At 32.7% G+C, this 13,792-nt stretch overlaps 1 long non-coding RNA gene across 4 annotated transcripts; it reads left to right on the top strand.

Annotated features, from left to right (window-relative positions):
• Positions 1-1,948: 1,948 nt before the first annotated feature.
• On the top strand, positions 1,949-6,497 carry LOC105784069 (uncharacterized). 4 transcript variants are annotated; one of them, XR_008192857.1, is made up of 8 exons: positions 1,950-2,135; positions 2,440-2,586; positions 3,721-3,785; positions 3,943-4,161; positions 4,476-4,553; positions 4,667-4,708; positions 5,228-5,481; positions 6,226-6,497. It is a non-coding gene; the product is annotated as an uncharacterized LOC105784069 (long non-coding RNA). The 4 variants fall into 4 exon arrangements; XR_008192858.1 differs by having other exon boundaries at positions 3,965-4,161; positions 4,476-4,708; XR_001130330.2 differs by having other exon boundaries at positions 1,949-2,135; positions 3,721-4,161; positions 4,476-4,708.
• Positions 6,498-13,792: the final 7,295 nt, after the last annotated feature.

The following is a 13,792-nucleotide window of genomic DNA, read 5'->3' as shown; positions in this document are numbered from 1 at the left end:
CAGTATATTATTAAATCAGGTGCTAACCCAAACGTCCCAAATTATCCATAAAGGCGAAGAACGATTGCACCACTACACCAAAACAGGCTTTTAGCGACATTTTTTGTGGCATTTGGACAAAAAAAGCCACTAAAAATCGAGCATTAGCGGCGCTTTACATAAAACGCCGCTAAAGATCGAGCATTAGCTGCGTTTCCAGGAAAGCGCCGCTAAAAATTAGCATTAGCGACATTTTTTGGAAAAACGCCGCAAAAAACCTAAGCCGAACGACATCGTTTTGTACCTTTCAGATCTTTAGTGGCGTTTTTAAAAAAAGCGCCGCTAATGCTCAGATCTTTAGCGGCGTTTTTAAAAAAGCGCCGCTAATGCTCAGGTCTTTAGCGGCGTTTTTGAAAAAGCGTCGCAAAAATATTTTATCTGCTATTTACTATTTAATTTATTTTTAATTGAATATTTGATAAAAATGGATAAATTTGAAATAAAAACATAGAAAAATATTTGTTAAAAATGAAGAAATTAAAATACTATTATTTAAAATAATTTTAAATTTTTTTGTGTACATGATTGATTGATTTTTAATTTATATATTAAATAATTTCAAATATAATTGTAAAAGATACGATAGTATTAATTTTAAAATATTTAATTTAATTATCATTATAGTTTAGGGTTTAATATATATGGTTTAGGGTGTATATATAGTTAATTTAGGATTTAGAAATTTGGTTTAAGAGTTGCAATTTTAAGGTTTATAAATTATGGAATTAGGGATTAATCAGGGATTCTGATTTAAGGATTGTGATTTAAGGTTTATGGGTTAGGGGTTAGGGGTTAAGGGTTAGAGATTAAGAGTTAGGGATTTAGGGTTTATAGATTCAGTGTCAAGTTAGGGTTTAGGATTTAGATTAATTAGTGTGTTTTAATTTATATATTAAAGGGGTTAGGGATTTGGGGTCGAGTTAGGGTTTATGATTTAGATTAATTAGTATTTTTTAATTTCTATATTAATTAAGGATTAGAGGTTTGGGGTTTGGAGTTTGGGGTTAAGAGTTAGTGATTTAGGGTTTAGAGATTCGAGGTCAAGTTAGGGTTTAAGGTTTAGATTAATTAGTATTTTTTAATTTATATATTAAATAAGTTCTTATATAATTGTAAAAGAGAAATAATAAATTGTAAAGATTATTAGTTTAAGATTGATATGCAATACACAATAATTGAATGTAAAAAATTATAAAATATGCCGCTAATATGATTTAGAATTTTTCAAAACGGTGTTTGTGACTAAAAATATTTAATTTAAACCATTTGATATATTTAAATATTAGATTTAAAAAATTAATAAATAAAAAAATGTAACAAATTGATACGGATAGGTAACTATCTATTTTAGATATATAAGACCAAATTATAACAAATAAAAATAAAATACAAAAACTAAAAGATTCCACATCGAACATCTAGCAAAATAATTATATTTTAGTTAGGAAGAAATATCTCTAATAAAATGGAGATTAGATCGAAATGAACAATATAAAATCATAATTAACGTCTCAATCTTTAATAGAAATTTGATGTGTGAGATTATTTGATAGTAAAATAATTTTACTTTAAAAAAATAGCACCATTTTATATAACAAAACATTTAGCGGAGTTTTTATAAAAACGCCGCAAAAGGTAAGTAATAGCGGCGTTTTTATAAAAAAACGCCACAAAAAATAATTTTACTTTAAAAAATAGCCATTTTATATAGCAAAACATTTAGCGGCGTTTTCATAAAAAATGCCACAAAAAACAATCAATTTATAAAAAACAAAATAAAAATTTTTAACATAGTAAAACGACATTATTTTGTTCAAAATGAAAATAATTTTTTTGCTAATAGAGACGCTTTTATAAAAAAACGCCACAAAAATTATTTCACTTTTACCGCTTTTATTCCAAAATTCCCCCCTGAAACCCCTAAATTTTCCCCCTAAAATTGGTATCCTCAAAACACCCAAGGGTTTCTCTCTGCCACCACCGTCTTCATCATCTTCCCCTCTCTCCCTCTTTTTGCGTACATCTCAGAAGAGCTCATACTTTATCTGTTTCTCATGTGACTCTGAAGCCTCTTTCTTTCCTTCAACATACCCAAGGTAAAGTTTTCTCAACTTCTTCTCAATCATTTATTTCCTTCTTTATCTGTTTTAATTCATGTGACTTTGCTTTTCTCAACTTATTCTCAATCATTTATTTCCATTTCCTTCAACATACAACTTCTTTATCTGTTTTAATTTTTCACTTTCTCTTCTGTATTTCAGTTACGTTTTCTGTTCGTTTACTCAGAAAATGATACCACTTTTTTCTCTCTGTTATCATTTACTTCGAAGGATGTTTTATCATTCTATTATCATGTTCCCTCCTGGCCCAAAAGTAACAGGGTTTATGAAATATTTTTAGATTGTCTTCACCCCTGGGCAAGATAAATGCTTCACATGCGGTCAGATGGGCCATATAGCGGCAAATTGTGAATAAAAGGCAAAGAGGAAGGAAGGAGAATTTGATGAGAAAGCTGATGGAAAAACTGTGGCCAGAAAGCCATATCAGGTTACTTTGCAATTGAATTTACAGCTGGAATTATTATAATGAATTCTTTGGAAAAATTAGAACTTGTTATTTGCTTCATCTTTGCAGTTCTTGAACATATGGACCCTTAGGGAGTATCTAGAATATGAGATGAGAATCCCCAATCCTCCTTTTGAAATTGACTTGGAACGCGTTTAATTCTCTGTTTTAAATCTCTATTTTTTCCTTCACTTTTTAATGTTAAATTTATCCTTTCAGCCCCATCGATTTTGGATCTCATAATTTATTTTTGGTTCTTAGGTTCAGTGAGCTATATTGGGTGCTTTTCGGGAGATTTTCTTTCATTTTCCTTTCTCCTATTTCAGTGGATTTATTTTTGGTTCTTTTATTTCATTTTCCTTTCTTTAGGTCTTTTATTCAGAGGTTGCTATTGTCTGTAATTATTTCTTATAAATCTTTTTTACATGTTTTTTAATTCATTAATAATTGTAGCAGGTTTTGCCCTTCTAATAAATAATTTTAATTTTATTAGAAATTCTCTTTCTTTTCTCTTCCTTTTGACACCTATGGCCTGTTGTAGAATGTTTTTTCTGTTTAAGACGAGATTAACAAGTTATTTCTCCTTCTAGTATTAGAGATTGTATGGGGTGGTGAGATGTGCTTGGTAACTCTAGATTTGAGATAACTTTACCAGTCTTATCATGTTCTCTATTTTATGAGCTGCATGTATGCATACATTTGCTTTTCAGTGAGAAAATCTTATGATGTTATTTCTTGTTTTACCTGAGATATACTGCCATGTTCCTTTGCAATTAATACAAAATTAGCTTTTGTTGTCTTTTTAATATCCAGACTTGGCGTTAGGGTTTCTACTTTCGGTTCATCTGATTCTATGATACACTATTTTATATTAATCATATCTCCCTCCTTTGTTTTTCTCCATTACTAATTGGAAGGAATTCTATCAATTGATCGGTCATTTTGCATGTAATATTTTTAAAAATTTATTCCTCAATTCTGTTGTTAAAATTAAGATTTTATAGTTTTACGTTTGATTAACGTGATTAAAATTATGGTTCTCATTGTGAATACTTCCTTCATCGTATTTTACTTTGATTACAGATTTCATGTAAATTTTTGTTACTTTATTTGCAGGTTAATAGCTTTCCACTATGGGGTTTAAAAAGGTTTATAAATGCTTCATGGATATTTTCCCGCAGGTATTTCTTTTTACTCATTTTTAATCCCATGCTGTAATTGATTTATGTATGTGTATAACATAAAGCGTGGTGGTTTGGAAAAAGAAATGTAACAAACATGCAGTGCAAGTATATTTTCTTACACCTACTGCATATGTTGATTCACGAATTCTAAAAGCTGTTCTATCGAGAACTCTAAGATGTGGACGCAGCTGCGGAGATTGTTCTGTCTGAGACTCTGCCTTACCTATCTAAATGAACCGTGGCTGGTAGTTCTTCCTCATGGAATCGGAGCCCTCCTGTGCAAGCAAATGAAGGTAGCTGTCCGTTGCAAAGTCGCTTTTGCGGACTCGGCGTCGGCTCAAACTTGATCCAGCTAATAAGCTATATTTTCCATGTATGTACTTCCCTTTTTAAAAAATTATCTTTCCAGACCTTCAAAAATTATCTTTCCGTCGCTTTTGTGCATGCTTGATGGGATGAGAATTTATTTTTTCTCAAAGTTGATCTTGGGCCAATTTTGAAAGAGGCATGCACGGTTTTTCAATAATATTTTGGGTTGTCTTTCTGCCATAGCATGATGCACAATTGTAAATTTCACCATCTATACTATTGATTGATTGCTTCTCTACCTATCTGTATTTCTTCCTCTTGTGGTTGGATATTTGTAATTTTGTTGAGTAATTAATCTTAGGTGCTTGGTTTTTGCAGTTTGATGAGCAGAAGGATCAAGTTGCAATAGAACAAATACTACGGGTTGTTTTCCTAGATCCTAAGCGTCCTTGTCCTGTAAGTCCCATTAGCTTGTTACTCCCGTTTCCACAACTATATGTGCCTTCATTCACGTTTGCTTCTGCTTTTAGACATTTGCTTTGTTTGCTTTGTTTCTTGCTTGGGACCAGCTGCTAATAAGAAGCCTGTCACCGATCAGCAGTATCAGAAAGGTAGACTCTTGTGGTTTATTTCACGTTATACTTTATCTTGATTGCCTTATGAAGTTTGTTTGGTTGTGTATAGTTTTTATTTGCAATGATTTATGCGTGAGTGCTTTGACCTGACAAGTTGACTGCTAGTTGGTTATTGTGTTTTTGTTTATTGGTTTTAATTTTCTGAGGTGGATCTGTTACAGTCTTCTTAAAATTCAAGTTCTTTCAGTTATTCACTTGAAGATATGGCAGAATTTATACAAAGTCGTTTCCTTCCAGTTTGCCTATGTAAACTTGGACGTTTTTAATTATATTAAAAGTTAAAACATGCAAAAACTTATATAAAACTCACATTTTCTTAAAGCAGGACATCAAGAGGCTCTCATTTTGGGGGGCCTGGAACTGATATCAGCTGAAATGATTCCACTTTAATCCGTGGCCTCATTGTGGATTAATTCCTTTTGATGCTGTTTTATTCTATCTTTGTTCTAAGATCTATTAAATCTAACTTAATTTTCACGCATTCTGTTGTGCAAGTTGGAGGTCCATGGGAATTCTGTAAAGTCCGAGACCAATGAACCAAAACAGCAAAAATTACGTATCTGGAATCGTGAAACGAAGGAATTTGAGTGAATTCGATATGTCAAAATTGGGTATTGGATTTGATGATGAGAAGTCCGAAAGAAAAACATCGGAAAAGGCATTAGTTTTGTCTCAGATTAACGTTTTAAAAACAGAAATATGGAGGTGCTGCTGTTTGATTTCAGAGAAAATAAGGAAACTACAAAAAGGTATGTTTTATATTATTGCTCCTTTTGATTATTTATATTATAAGAACTACATTTGTTCATTCATATGGAGGTTTTGCAGGCGTTGCTATGGCTATTATTTCATTCTTCACGGCTTGAAACTGAAATTGCAAACTTTGAATAATATGATCTTAATTATGGTTAACAAGATAAAGTTTTAGCTATCAATTTTGGTAAGGATTAATATGCAACAAGAAGTGTTGATGTTCAAGCTAGTAATTTAACAGTGAGGTTTACTAATGTTATCCAATTGGACTAACTTATCAGGTTTTGTAAATTAAGGGGATAAAATTCATAATTAGACCTTTACTTATTTAGTTTTATTCCAAAGTGTTACCTTGAAAGTTAGTATTGGCTTAATTTTCCAGTACTTATTATGTGTATGACTTGCTTGAAGGCCTCTCCTTTAGGCATGTGATAAAAGGCTAGCACTTTTTGGTAGCAAGGATGAAAAGTGGAAAGACAAAAAAAGTATTAATTTAATGATTACAAATATCTTTGTTATAAATTTCTACCATTAGATTAAATAGTTTGCCATCCTTACTGTACAGAACCGAAAGGATTTTAAAGTGTTGATTTAACTCTCTCTTTCTCTCTCTTATATTTATTTGGTTTTGATCTTGTTAATTTGCTTGTTTAGACCATATGACGAGCATTTGGATTATCTTCCATTGAATTTTTTTTGTATAAAGTTATTTATGCTGGCATCTGCTTTTTTCTTTTTAGGCACTTAGATTAAGGTCGAATGAGCTAAAATTGGAGAGGCAATTGGAGAACACAGAGGCTGAAATTTCTTCTTTCAAGTATGCTGTAATTTTTCTTTTTTTTTTGTTCTTGTGGTTATTGCTGCCCATGTTTCTGGGAGGTGATTGTGTAAACATTTTAGTGTGCTTTAGTTATTGTAAGAATATTTTTAACATTGTTAATTTTAATATTATTGTAAGAATATTTTGAATTATAATTCAGTTATCAATTTATATCATTTATCTTTCATTGAATTTGAAGTATCATTTAAATTTGTTGTTTTTGGTTGGATTTTATGTTATAGGAAGGATTGTATATGGATGAAAATCGGGTGTTACAAATTTGTCAAAATTAGTGGCGTTTTTTTATAAACGCCGCTAAAGAGTTGTACTTTTAGCGGCGTTTGTGATAAAAGCGTAGCTGAAGATCATGTTCTTTAGCAGCGTTTGTGGTTAAAGCGTCGCTAAAGGTCTTGGTCTTTAGCGGCGTTTGTGGGAAAAGCGCCGCTAAAGCTCATGTTCTATAGCGGCGTTTGTGGTTAAAGCGCCGCTAAAGGTCTTGGTCTTTAGCGGCGTTTGTGAGAAAAGCGCCGCTAAAGGTCATGATTTTTAGCGGCGTTTATTTATAAAAACGTTGCTAAAGTTAGCGACGCTGTCATTAGCGGCGTTTCTTGCGGCGCTTTCGAAAGCGCCACTAAAGGCCTAAAAAAGCGCCGCTAAAAGCCTGTTTTGGTGTAGTGCACGTACGGTTGCATTGATACAGTGTAAGGAATCTAACTAGTTTGGATTCATAAAATAGTTATAATTTCAATGGTTGGTTTGAACTCATAAGTGGGTGTTTGGGGATGTTTTAATGTTAAATTTATTGAATTTATTTTGAATTTTTGTTTAGGTTCGTTTAAGGAATTATTAAAGAAAATTGGAAGATTCGCTAATGTGCTACGAGGAAGAGAAAAATAAGGTGTGAGTCCTAAACTCATAAAATTGTTTGAAAATGTTAAATAACATGTTATATTTGATAAATTACCTTGCTTATTGGATTGAATTAATAATCAAACTATTAATTTTGTGAGTGGCCGAACCAGGTATGTTTTGAGCCTTAAAAAATTGACATGTTGGCAAAATTGCTAGTTTGATGGTATGAATGTTTGATGGAGTTTGTAATTGCATATTTTAGTTATGAGATATGAGAATGATTGAATGAACGATATAATGTGTTGAGATATTAAGCTTATGTATGATTGAAACTCATGAGTTATTTGTTATATTGTGTACTGAAAAGGGTGCTATTTATGGACAATTAAAATCCGTGAAGTATGTGAAATTGAACGATATTGACTGGTACCAATACAATGGTAATTTGAAAGATTGGAAAATTGTTTCCATTTATTGAAAGTATGCAATTATTAAGGACATGCTGAGCATGTCAAATGAATGTGAAAAGTACTGAGATATGATTATGTATGAGATTGTGTGACACGTTGAACATGCATTGGATTGGGATTTTGTGGTTGACAAAGGAGTTTCGTGGAGTACCTGCGGCATATTAAGTCCGCATTATTCTTAGTCAGTGCACTGCACCTGGAGTACCGAGGGAAATGATGATTTATCACATTTTTACTAGCAGCTTGTCTGCATTTTTATTGGCAGAATTTTTTGTATATTGTTATCGGTGGTTTTAACCACAATGGCTTAAGCTTATAATGTTTTGGAGTTCGGTTGACGGGTTCTGGGGAACTCGTAGTGTGTAGCAGATGGTATGGGTAAGAACCTTTTTGCGTTGCATCATGCTCACGACATATTCGAATGTTATTGATTTATGAAAGGTGTTGTATTGAATGGTATCGAAATTAATGATTGTTACTCAAATGAAGGATGCCCCATGCTCATACACCATTTGACATCAATTTGATAATGGCTATGTAATGATATGAAATTCATATAATGATTTTGTTTTCTTTTGTTAATACTAATATGTTTTGCTGTATTTGATATTTTTGTCCATTTAAATAATTTTTCAACTCACACTGAGCTTTTCATAAGCTCACCCCTCAATAGTATTTAACTTTTTAGGTAAACCTTGAAATAAGGACCGGACTCGACATTCGGAGAATCACCTTGGACCTCGAATTATTTTTCTTAATAAGTATTATTAAGTCTTTATTGGTTTTGGCTTGTAATTTTTAATTATCTCTGGTCTGTGGCTTGGTAACTTTTCTTTTGGGGATTTTTGCATACATGGATTACTCAAGCATAATAACCGGATAATGCATGATATCGGGCTTAAGTAAAATTTGATATTGTTCCCTAGTTTCCAGTACATTGCAAAGGAATTGTTTTTGAAAAACAAATAGATAAGGCAACTAAGTTTCCAAAATGACTTGAAAAATGGTTTTTCCGTTGCATTAGTTTAACATCGAGTTTTTTTTAAAGAAGAGCGACAAGCAAATAGTTTTTCTAAAACAACAGTATTAACAAGAAAATGAATCCTAAGTATACACGACCTAATGAATGAATGCTTTTAAGGAAACTCAAAGTACAACTACGGTTTTCTCTAAAATGAGTTTATTTAAGGTTTTTAGAAGTAACGTAAGTTAGCTTAGCCGTTTCGGTGGCTAATGTAGCCTTCTCAATCTAGCCATAATGTCTAGGCTGGGGTTGGGAGGTTACATTACCCATTCCATACTAATTAGGGTCTCAATTGAGATATTATTGATGATTACCAAATAGGGTTCATATTATTCTTCAACTAAGTCACATAATATTAGCTAATACATTAAGATAGCGTTTGGTAGGATGGAAATTGATAACTTTCCTAAAAAATTAATCTGTTGAAAAGTGATTACAATGTCTGACATGTAAAAAAAATACTTCCTTTAGAATCTAACTTTTCATAAACCCGACAATGTGATTTTCATGATAAAAGGTGGGAAAATTATTTTTCACATGTAGGTTGGAAAGTTAAAAATATTAAAAATAAAATTAACCCTATTTTATTTTGGTTTGCAATATTAATCTATTTAACGTAAAAAATTATTCTTTCCACTACCCACTCTCTTGTTATTTCAATTGATTCTTTAAAAGCATTTTTTTCTAATTTTATTTTTGATATGCATATTTAATCATCTACATTGAATATTTTTATGTATTATATTTATTTTATATTGTTTTCCTCTTTTTCCTTTCGGTATATTGATTGAAATTTCAATTTCATTATAATATTTATTTATAGTATTTATTTCAAAACAAGTTTTATATATACAGATTTTATATATGCATTGTTATATTTAGAAAATACATGCAAGATAAATTTGAAATAATTTTTTCAATTAAAATTATAAATTAAAATAATAATTTTAAAAAATATAAATGAAATAATTATTAACTATTTAATCAAAATGTTTATTATTAATAAAGTTTATTGTAAAGTATTAAATACATCAATAGTATTTTTCTTTATTAAGGGTAAATTTATCAATTATCATTATATTATCGGAATGATATTTAGTGAACCAAATGTGATAATGTAACTTTCCAGCGATCTTATTCAATACTTTCTGATATATACCTAATGTTGCAAAGTAACTTTTCCCACAATCACATTCTAATAATCACATTCCAAAGAATTATGTTCTGTTGAAATCATAACATGGAAAAATGCTACCTAAATTCAAAATCCATAGAGCATGCTAGTAAATGCTGCTCACCAGTTCAAAATCCATAGAGCATGCTAGTAAATGCTGCTCACCAGTTTTTCTTCTATTTGGATCACATGTCAACAATAGTTAGTGAGATCAAAAGCCAATAGATTAACATGTGGGAAAAAATTAGCTTGCTATTTAGCGAGGGTATGCAAGGAGCTGCCTGATATATCTTCTAGCATCCTCATTTTAAAGAAACCCAAGATCAAATTTAGTTGGTGTGGGCGGTTGATATGAACCTAACGAACTCAGGAGAGATAAACTCACTTGAAATCAAGCCTGGAGCATTGTCCAACATGCAATGTATTTTTGGATTATTTGAGCATTTTTAAGTTGAGTTATGTTGAATAAAAAATTTGTCTCTTTACTTCATAACGCACATTGAAACGTGTCTATTCAAGTTCAAAATTTAAAGTTATAATAATTTCAGTGATGATTGCACAGTAAAAAAATTCTATATGATTTAAATATAAGTTTTTTTTAGTTGAAGGCATTGTAAGTCACTTTAACCATCAATTTCTATTATTTTAAAAGAGTACATATATATTGATTCATTTAATTAGAGTTTCATTTGTATAACTGTTGTAAAATTGAATATTTAATTAGGTTTTAGGAGTTTATATTTTTTAAGCTTTATCATGTAAGTGTCTATGTAAAAGAGACTTGACCAATCAAATTAGACGCAATTAAATAAAGTTGATTTTTTCTTTTTACTTTGTGTAGGGCAAGTTTTTAAGAGTTAAGTGATTTTTTTCTTGTTTATCTTTGAAGTTTGTTACTTTCAAGTCTTTCATGTTGTTACAAGTTTTCAAGTTTTAAGCTCAATTATTGGCGTTTTTAAGAATTCTTCTTCTACGGATTCTCAATTATTGACATCCTTTTTCTTTTTGAATCTCTGGTGGACTTCACCAATCAGACAGTTTTGGTGGACATTCCCTCCAAAAAGGTCCTGGCCAAACTTCCCACTTTCCTGGCGACCCCTTTATCAATTTCTACTTAGAATTTCAGATTCAATGAATCATTTTGTAAACACTTAGTAGATGATGGTTCTACACCAACTCTAGTGGACTCTTATTGACAAATATCTTTGAAGGAAATACCCATTCCTTCCACATATGCCGTGTTTAAGACACTTCTACCAGTTATTCTACCTTTGCCTTTCGGCAGATTCCTCTATTTAGCATGCTTAACAGTAATCTCTCTTTTTATGCCTTGATAGGCTACCTATTCATTGTCCTGGTGGATTTTGTTTTTGCCATGATATGTACCTGCTCGCCACTGGATCATTCCATGACCAACCATAGACTTTTGATTCTGAAGAATCATTAAACCCCTTTCGATGTGCTGCCCTAAAGGACCTAGATACTATCATCACGGTATTACCCCGAATGACCATTTGAATATCGTTGTCATGGTGTTTCCCTGAAGGACCAGTCAAATACCGTTATCATAGTGTTTCCCTAAAGGACAGTCGAATACTGTCACCTTGAAAGACTAGTTGAATACCACCGTCACGGTGTTGCCTCGAAGGACCAGTTGAATACTGCTATCATGGTGCTGCCCCGAAGGACCAGTTGATCCCTTTCACGATACCGCCAAACTCCTATGAATCCCATAACAATCCGCCAATTCTTCCATTACGCCAATTTTTCCTATCGTCATCTACCTTGTCAAGGCAAATCCTTCTGTACTCCGCATATCATAAACATGCATTTCACACAAGTCGTTGTACATATTACTATAAAATACAATACGCCATTTACTGATATACCAGTTCACAACCATTTGACGTCCAGTGAACATACTAGCAAGTGTACATATACTTTCACAATATTATACATACACATCATACTCATTCACCATACTCATACACAACCTTGGATTCAAACAAATCCAGATCAGACATAAACACAATTCATACAAGTAGCATAACATCATCAATCATCCAAAGGTAGAGTATAAAAACTCACCTAAAATCCTTCATCCTCACCAACTTAGCTTACCTAAATGCCAGAGTCTCATTTTTCCTGGCAACAACTAAGCATACCAACCCATATTCCAGTGAAACCAAATATATTTCCATATTGTGTTGACCTTCAATATGTCTTGCCACTCTGGCGAACCCATCCTTATTCCATCTTAATGTTCGTAGAAGGGGATTACTTCTAGTAATTTTCCCCTCATCTTTGTCTATACTTGAGACCTCATCTGTCTCATACGTGAAGTTTGATCTATCTTGTTGGACCAATAATTTTTTGCCCGTATGGCTATATGAGCCTATCATCTCACTTGGTCGTCTCCTCATTACAAAGTTATCATTTCTACGGTATACCCACACTAAACTTTTCTCAAAGAGGAATGGTTTTGGCAGACATTTTGTCTCCTCTTACCTTCCCATACTTAGGCTAGCTCCTACACAACCTATCTCTCTCTAATTATCTTTAGGTCTTCGCCCATGCCTTAATCCTTTCTACCTCCATTCTTTTAGCGGATTCCTCTAGATCCGCTTGCCACTACTCATACTTCCTTTTAACTTTTTTTCCCACCTGCGGGGTTTCTTATACTTGGAGCACAGGTCTATCCCTCATGTTTGAGGTACTGGTGGACTTTATGGGATGCCATAGCCTAGCTATGGTCTTATACCCTTCTTACCTCCCTTCTCTCATCCCAGCAGATTCACCTGTGTTTATTGTCCCAACAAACTATCTTTGTTTCGTGTTTATTGTCTCGATTAACTTACTCTAATCCATGTTTACTGTATCGACAGACTTACTTTGTTCCATGTTTACTGTCCCAATGAAATTTATCTATATGGATACCATGGAGTCTATCATCCATGGTCTTACTCATCATACCTGGCTGCAATAACGTCTTTCATCTATGGTCTTACATCGTTTACCTTATACCTTACTGCTATGGCATCTTTCACATACGATATTACGTTATTACCATTTTACCGTATACCATGCTACCATGATGTCTTTCATCTATGGTTTTACGCTACATACCACATACCAAACTGCCATAGCCTTTTTAATCTATAGTCTTATGCCATATACCGTCGTCAAGGTGTCACCCCGAAGGACTAATCGGTATTACCATTGTGGTAAATACCATTCTATAATTTTGTTTCCCGAATCCTCCTCCTATTACCTCATTAACACCACTTAACCTTGATGATTGAACATCGTAGTGTTCCCTCCGTAAGGTTCGGAGCTTCTCCCGAGGCAGTAATCTTCCCATTTTATTTTCTAAACTTCATCTAACCCTTTGAGGTTTTCCCCTTAGACATGCAATGTATGTTCATATAATCATATTATCATGCTCATGCAAACATGAAATACATAACAACATAACCATAAAAGTAGGTTCGAATTTTTAGGAACTCAACTACAACTTTGTCATTTCCATCGTTTATCCCTTCTCTCGAGCAATAGAGCTTCCATTCTCTAGCCAGTAGCTTACAACAAAAATTCTATTGGTTAAACTTATGTTACATCTTAAAATCTTAAGCTTCCGTAAGCATGCAGAACCCTTAAATTAGTTTTGACGTCCATAAACTTTACCCTACATACATAAAAGGGTTAAGAACCTTACCCGTTTGCTAGTTTCCCTACTTTTCCAGCTTTATCCTCATGAAGTTTACTCTATGCAGAACCTTTCATGGCTAATCCTTCGAGCTATCGAAGAAGATAAAGGATGGGAGAAACTGAATCAAAATCTGGAAGAAAATCAACCTTGGAAAGCCATCTTCTAGCTATTTATAAACCTAACTACGCCAATTCCAATCCTATGAGAGACATCAATGGCTAATTATGATGTCTCCCACTATGGAATTGGCTGGTTCCA

Source organism: Gossypium raimondii, chromosome 13 (genome assembly GCF_025698545.1).
Source record: "Gossypium raimondii isolate GPD5lz chromosome 13, ASM2569854v1, whole genome shotgun sequence".
Taxonomy (NCBI): Eukaryota; Viridiplantae; Streptophyta; class Magnoliopsida; order Malvales; family Malvaceae; genus Gossypium; species Gossypium raimondii.
The sequence above is the reverse complement of the archived record's forward strand: the minus strand, read 5'-3'. Positions and strand labels throughout refer to the sequence as shown.